Raw genomic sequence first — 6,155 nt, 5'->3', positions numbered from 1 at the left:
GCTTTAGGGGAAGACCAGGTACATCCTGATATGATGAAGAAAAACAAGTTTGTAGCCGGGCTTAAGAGGAGTATTCACTGGAAGGTGGAATTGAAGAAGCCCAGGTCTTATGAGGATACGGTGGAAATTGCCAAATCAAAGGATTGGAAGTTGCAACGGATGAATCAGCTGAGGATGATTCCAGTTGTAGCACAGCCAGAGATTCGTAGAGTGGAGGCTACACCTATGAATGCAGTGATTGAGAGGATGAAGCCCACTGAAGCCCAGACTATGCAGATGGTATCACAACCTAGTCAAGGAGTACCTATGGTTCCTGCAGGTTTTGATGAGGGATTGCGACAGGATATGAAACAGATGGTTGATCTTATGAAGAATTTGAGCTTAAATTTAATGGGAAGTACAGGTGGTGGACGTGGTAGAGACAGAGGCAATAATCATGAAGGGGGAGATGGACAAGCAGGGTATGGACGTGGTCGTGGTAGGGGCCGTCGTTTCATCCCGACATGCTGGAACTGTGGTGAGCTTGGTCATCTAAGTACAGATTGTGATAAGCCTCAGCGAATGGGTGGTGATATGTACCCACCACCTTCACAGTTACCTGACAGGTCAAATGACTGTAGTATTGATATCAAGGATCAAGCAGGCCCCAGTGGAATCACAGCTGAAGAGAAGGGGAAGGCAAAGGTCGTGAATGTTGTTACTCTGGAGAATGTTCAGGTGAGAGAAGAAGGGGATGTGATGCCCGTTGGCAAGCGCACTACGGATGAAAGAGAAGGAAAAGGGGTGGCTGGACCCAGCCGTAAGAAGGGGAAGTAGTAGGAAGGAAAAGGGGTGGCTGGACCCAACCGTAAGAAGGGGAAGTAGCAGGAAGGAGAAGATGTGAAAGCTAAAAGGAAACGAAAGCCTCGTAGAAGGTTCCAGGTGTCAGCCCCACTGGGGGATGGGCAAACCAGCTATGACTTGAAATCTGATTTGGTGAACAGGAAGGCCAACATCACCTTTGGGCAGTTGGTGGAGATAGTGCCAAAATTGAGAAGGCAATGGAAAGGACTTGTGAATCCAATGGAAAAGGAGTCAGAGAAGAGGTCAGTCAAAGTACTATCTTTAGAAGAACTTCCAGATATTTGCCCTATTGTGGAGGTGTGGAGTAAAGGTAGGAACCTTGGTCAGGCCTATATAGATGGAGGAGCTCAAATCTGTGTGATTACCCAATCATGTGTGGAGCAGTCAGGCTTGAGGGTGTCTGGGGTTTCTGGTTTTCGAATCAGGATGGCTAATCGTCAAAAGGTAAAATGTCTTGGTATGGTAAAGGAGTTGGAAATTGAAGCTTTTAATGTCAAAGCTACTGTAGATTTTCATGTGATGCCTGTGGGTCTTGGTGCTTTTCCAATTATTCTTGGACGACCCTGGTTGCGAGTGGTGGGTGCAGTACAAGACTGGAGGTATGGAACCATTTCTTTGCATAATAAGCGGGGTAATAAAAAATCTTTTGAGATGCATAGTAGGAGATCTTTGAATGATGTGTGGGAGAGGCCACAGGATTCGAGTGAAGAGGAAACTACCACCAGTACTTCTGAATCGAAGATGGATTCATCGACTACTACTTCTAGTGAAGAAGAGATAGATGTGGCTTTCCTAATATCAGAGCAACAAGGTGATGAAGATAAAGAAGTGCATGAAGTGGGTGCTGAGGGAGAAGATACCTTGGGGTCGTATGAAGTGATCGAGGAATTATTGCAGCCAAAGATAGAAGTGAAGAAGAAGCAGGAGCTGATTGAAGGAATGCTGAGTTCGGATCTTTCGAGTGGAGAAAAAGTTAGGTATGTTAATATGCTGTCTCATTTTCCAGAATTGTTTATCACCTCTTATAAGGAGATTCGAGGATTTAAAGGGCCAGATTTGAGGATTGAATTGAAAGAAGGTGTAAAAACAGTTAGGCAAAAGCTTCGCAGGATGGGACGAGAACAAATGCAGGCCCTGAGAGAGGAAGTTGATAAGCTGTTGAGTGCAGGTTTCATTACACAAGTGGATACAGCTGAGTGGGTAAGTCCTACAGTGGTGAGTCCAAAGAAGGATGGCAGGTGGCATATATGTGTGGATTTCAAGCCTTTGAATGCTGTTACAAAGAAGGATTCTTACCCCCTACCTTTTTTGGATGAGATCTTGTATACTGTAGCTGGATATGAAAGGTATAGTGTTTGTGATGGGTTTTCAGGTTATTTCCAATTAAAGATTGCAGAAGAAGATCAGCGCAAGATGACTTTCATTACACCATGGGGGTGTTTTTGCTACAAAGTTCTTCCTTTTGGATTGATGAATGGACCAGCCTACTATCAAAAAGGGCAAATTGGGTATTATCTCCTTTTTTAAACAAGTTTGTCAAGGATTTTATTGATGATTTTTGTATATACAGCTCCAAGGCAAGAGCATTGTGATAGGCTAGCTACAGTTTTTCAGCGTTATGATGAGTGTGGTGGTCAATTAAATCCAAAAAAGTGTTTTTTGGCTCAACCGAGGGTGAAGCTCTTGGGCCATGTTGTTTCAGAGAATGGTATTGATCCGGATCCTGATAAAATCAAATCTCTCCTTCTTCCTACACCAAAGAATACAAGGCAACTGGCTACTTTTGTGCAAAAGGTGAAGTATATGGCTTGATTCATCTCTCTATCTTCACAGTTGTTATATCCTTTGCAGCAAGCAGCAAAGCATGATCCTTTGCATTGGTCGGAGGAGTGTGAGGTAGTTTTCCAGAAAGTGAAAGAAGTGTTGGGAGCTATTCCTACAATGCAGGCGCCTAACTGGGAACAGGTATTTTATGTCAACCCTTCAATGGGTGAAGATGCAATTGGAGCTATGTTGTTACAGAAAGAAAAAGAATCACATTATATGCAACCAGTCTACTGTGCTAGCAGGGTGAAACTTGCTAAAGAAAGGTTGTTATCAGAGGTGGAACTTGTTATGGTTAGTGTAATGTATGCATGTAGGCGGTTCCGCCATTACTTGTTTCCTCGCCCCTTTGTGTTTTTGACGAGCTACACTTTTTTGCCTCAGTTGATAAATGGTACAAATTTATCTAAGGCTATGATGAAGTGGGTGATTGAGTTGCAGGAGTTTACTTTCTCATTCTTGGTGGAAGAGAGTACCAGGGCTACCTTAGCTGATCTATTGACATATAAGGAGAGTCCTCTTCTTATATTAAGGAGGAGACCATTAAGAAGCCAGTTGAGGATGCGGCTGAATTGGTGAATGCACACTTATTATATTTTGATGGTTCTTACAGGAAAAGCCATGATGCAGCCTCAGGAGGTTTGGTGCTTTATGATCCACAGGGTTGCCTTGTTTTTAAAAAGGGTGTTAAGGTGGATGCACATAACAACAATGAAGCGGAGTATCTGACTTTGGAAGTTGGATTGTAAATATGTTTGAAGCATGGTGTACACAGGATTCGCATTCGAGGAGATGCATTGCTTGTGGTAAAACATGTATTGGGAGTTTGGAAGTTAAAGAATATGTTACTTAAAGGAATGTGTTTCAAGATTAAAGGTCTGTTGAAGGAATTTGAAGCTTGAAGTCTTAAGCATGTGGATCGAGGCCATAATGAGGAGGCTCATGAAGCAGCCCAGGGAATGATTGGTGAAGTTTTTGTTCTTAAAGCTCATGCATCATTTTATTGTGGCAGGGAGAATTTACAGGATGTTGAGGAGTTTTTGTTAACAGGGATGATTCCTAATGGTATTGACAAATCAAAAAAATATGGTTTCATCAGGAACGCTGCAAGGTATGTGATGGTTGGTGATGCTTTGTATTTGAAGGGAATTGACTTGATAATGCGACGGGTACCTTGGAAGGAAGAAATCTACAAAATTCTTAAGGAAAACCATGAAGGAGCATGCGGTGGACATTTTGCCTCAAAGATTACCTTGCATAAGATATTGCAGGAAGGTTATGTATGGCCAAGTGTACATAAGGATGTTAATCATTGGTGTAGGTCATGCAAACAATGCCAAGCTCATAGTAGACGGATATTAAAGCCTGAAATGAGGAAGACTGTTAGATATCCGTAACGCCGCTACAGGCGTTACCACAGGAGGGGACGGCCTCTGGCTCACCACCCAGCCATAGAGGAAGAATGAGGATTGCCCCTCATCCCCCAGGCTATATAGTGTGTGGCCTTCCGTCCACACTAGCCTAGCCGCCCATGACTCCTCATGGGCGTCCTCTCCCACTGAACCTTGGACATGGCCATCCGCCGGTCCGCCGTCGGTCACACAGGTGTTACAGCCTACGTGACATTACTCCCCCCTTAAGAAGAGTTTTCGTCCTCGAAAACAAACTGGGGAAACTTTTTGGAAATTGTACTACGGCATTCTCAGGTAGCTACCTCCTCATCCCTATCCATCCATTTAACAAGTACCTCCGGGTACACTTTATGTCAGGTTTGTCTGTCTCGATACCCAAGAATCCTTTCCGGTTCATGTGGTGTCTTTGGTGGAGTGATCGATTCCACCCAAAATATCTAGAGAAACTGCGTTCTCTAACCCGTGAACTGATTTCTTCAGTTTACTAACATGGAAGACAGGATGAACTTGAGAACTCTCCGGTAACTCAAGTTTGTAGGCTACGTCCCCAATCTTCTTAAGGACCTTGAAAGGACCGCAATATCTAGGAGAAAGTTTATCACACTTTCCCGTTTTCATGGTTGCTGACTGCGCAGGAACCTTTAAAAATACAAAGTCACCTTCTGCAAAGGTCACTTGTCTGCGTCCTTTATCGGCAAATGTTTTAGCACGATCCTGTGCGCTACGAATGCTCTCGCGTGTAGCTTTGAGTATATCATTCATATCTTCAAGGAACTCCTTGATAGATTGAATCTTCTTCTTATCTAGGCCTACAGCCACCAACGGAGACCTCGGCTGAAAACCATACATCAACATGAATGGTGTAAAGCCAGTTGTTGGATCCTTTCTGTTTGACCATCAGACTCCGGATGGTCTGCCGTACTCATACTCAAAGTAGTATCCAGCTTTTTGAAGACTTCCCTCCAAAAGTGGCTATTGAACTTTCTATCTCTATCTGACACTATATCTGCGGGCAAGCCATATAGCTTGTAGAGATGTTCAATAAAGAGTTTTGCCAACTCTGGCGTTTTTACCATTTTCTTGGTGGCAATAAACTTTGCCATTTTAGTTAACCTGTTCACTGCCACCCACACCGAGTCATTCCCTCGACTCGTCTTGGGTAAACCGGTAATGAAATCCATGGAAATTTTTTCCCATTTCCCTTGAGGAATGCTTAAAGGATGGAGCAAGCCCCCAACCTTTAGCCTTTAATGCTTATTGACCTGACACTTATTGCATTGCAGCACATAAGTCTAGACGTCCTTGAACAAACTAGGCCAATAAAATTGTCGTTTGACTAGTGCATAGGTCTTTTGTATCCTGGGATGACCAGCACCACTTGGACTATCATGACTTTCTCTAAGAATGCATGCTCGAAAGTCACCAATAGTTGGTACACACACCCTACCCTTGTAGAGTAAGTACCCGTCGTCAATGGAGTAGTTAGCATACTTCTCCCTTCGACGAAGTTTAGCATCATCCTTTGAAACCGTGTCGGAAAACAAAGGTGATTAAGGGCCTACGTCTGAGCTCTCCGGCTCAAAACTATACCCCGAAGACTCGGCTAGCCTTTCCGGACTAACTCTCGCCTCGCTACCCGCCGCACCTACGGCCAGTCTCTCCGGACTAGCATTACGTGCCGGTGAGGAAGGTGGGTGCGGCTGTGACAAAGTGCGTACGCGTACAGCGCGCCAGACCTCTGTAAAGACAGGATCATGCTCACACAAGCCACGGAGTGATTCCAAGAACTCATTCTTGAAAACCGTAAAGCTTAACTCATTAATTTGTGGCATGCGGCTAAGCGCATCCGCCACAACATTATATTTACCCCTTTGGTAGCAAATCTGAAGGTCAAACTCCTGTAGGAGCTCCGCCCACCGAGCTTTCTAACCTTTCAACTTGTTTTGACTCGAAAGCCATGTCAGGCTTTCGTGATCCGTACGTACTTCAAAAGTGGCACCATATAAATGTGTCTCCACTTTTTAAGTGCATGTACGATGGCCAGTAATTGCCGCTCGTAAGCCGAGTAGTTACGCT

Source organism: Cibotium barometz, chromosome 3, assembly GCF_041138505.1.
Source record: "Cibotium barometz isolate CiBa-2024 chromosome 3, ASM4113850v1, whole genome shotgun sequence".
Classification (NCBI taxonomy): domain Eukaryota; kingdom Viridiplantae; phylum Streptophyta; class Polypodiopsida; order Cyatheales; family Cibotiaceae; genus Cibotium; species Cibotium barometz.
The sequence above is the reverse complement of the archived record's forward strand: the minus strand, read 5'-3'. Positions refer to the sequence as shown.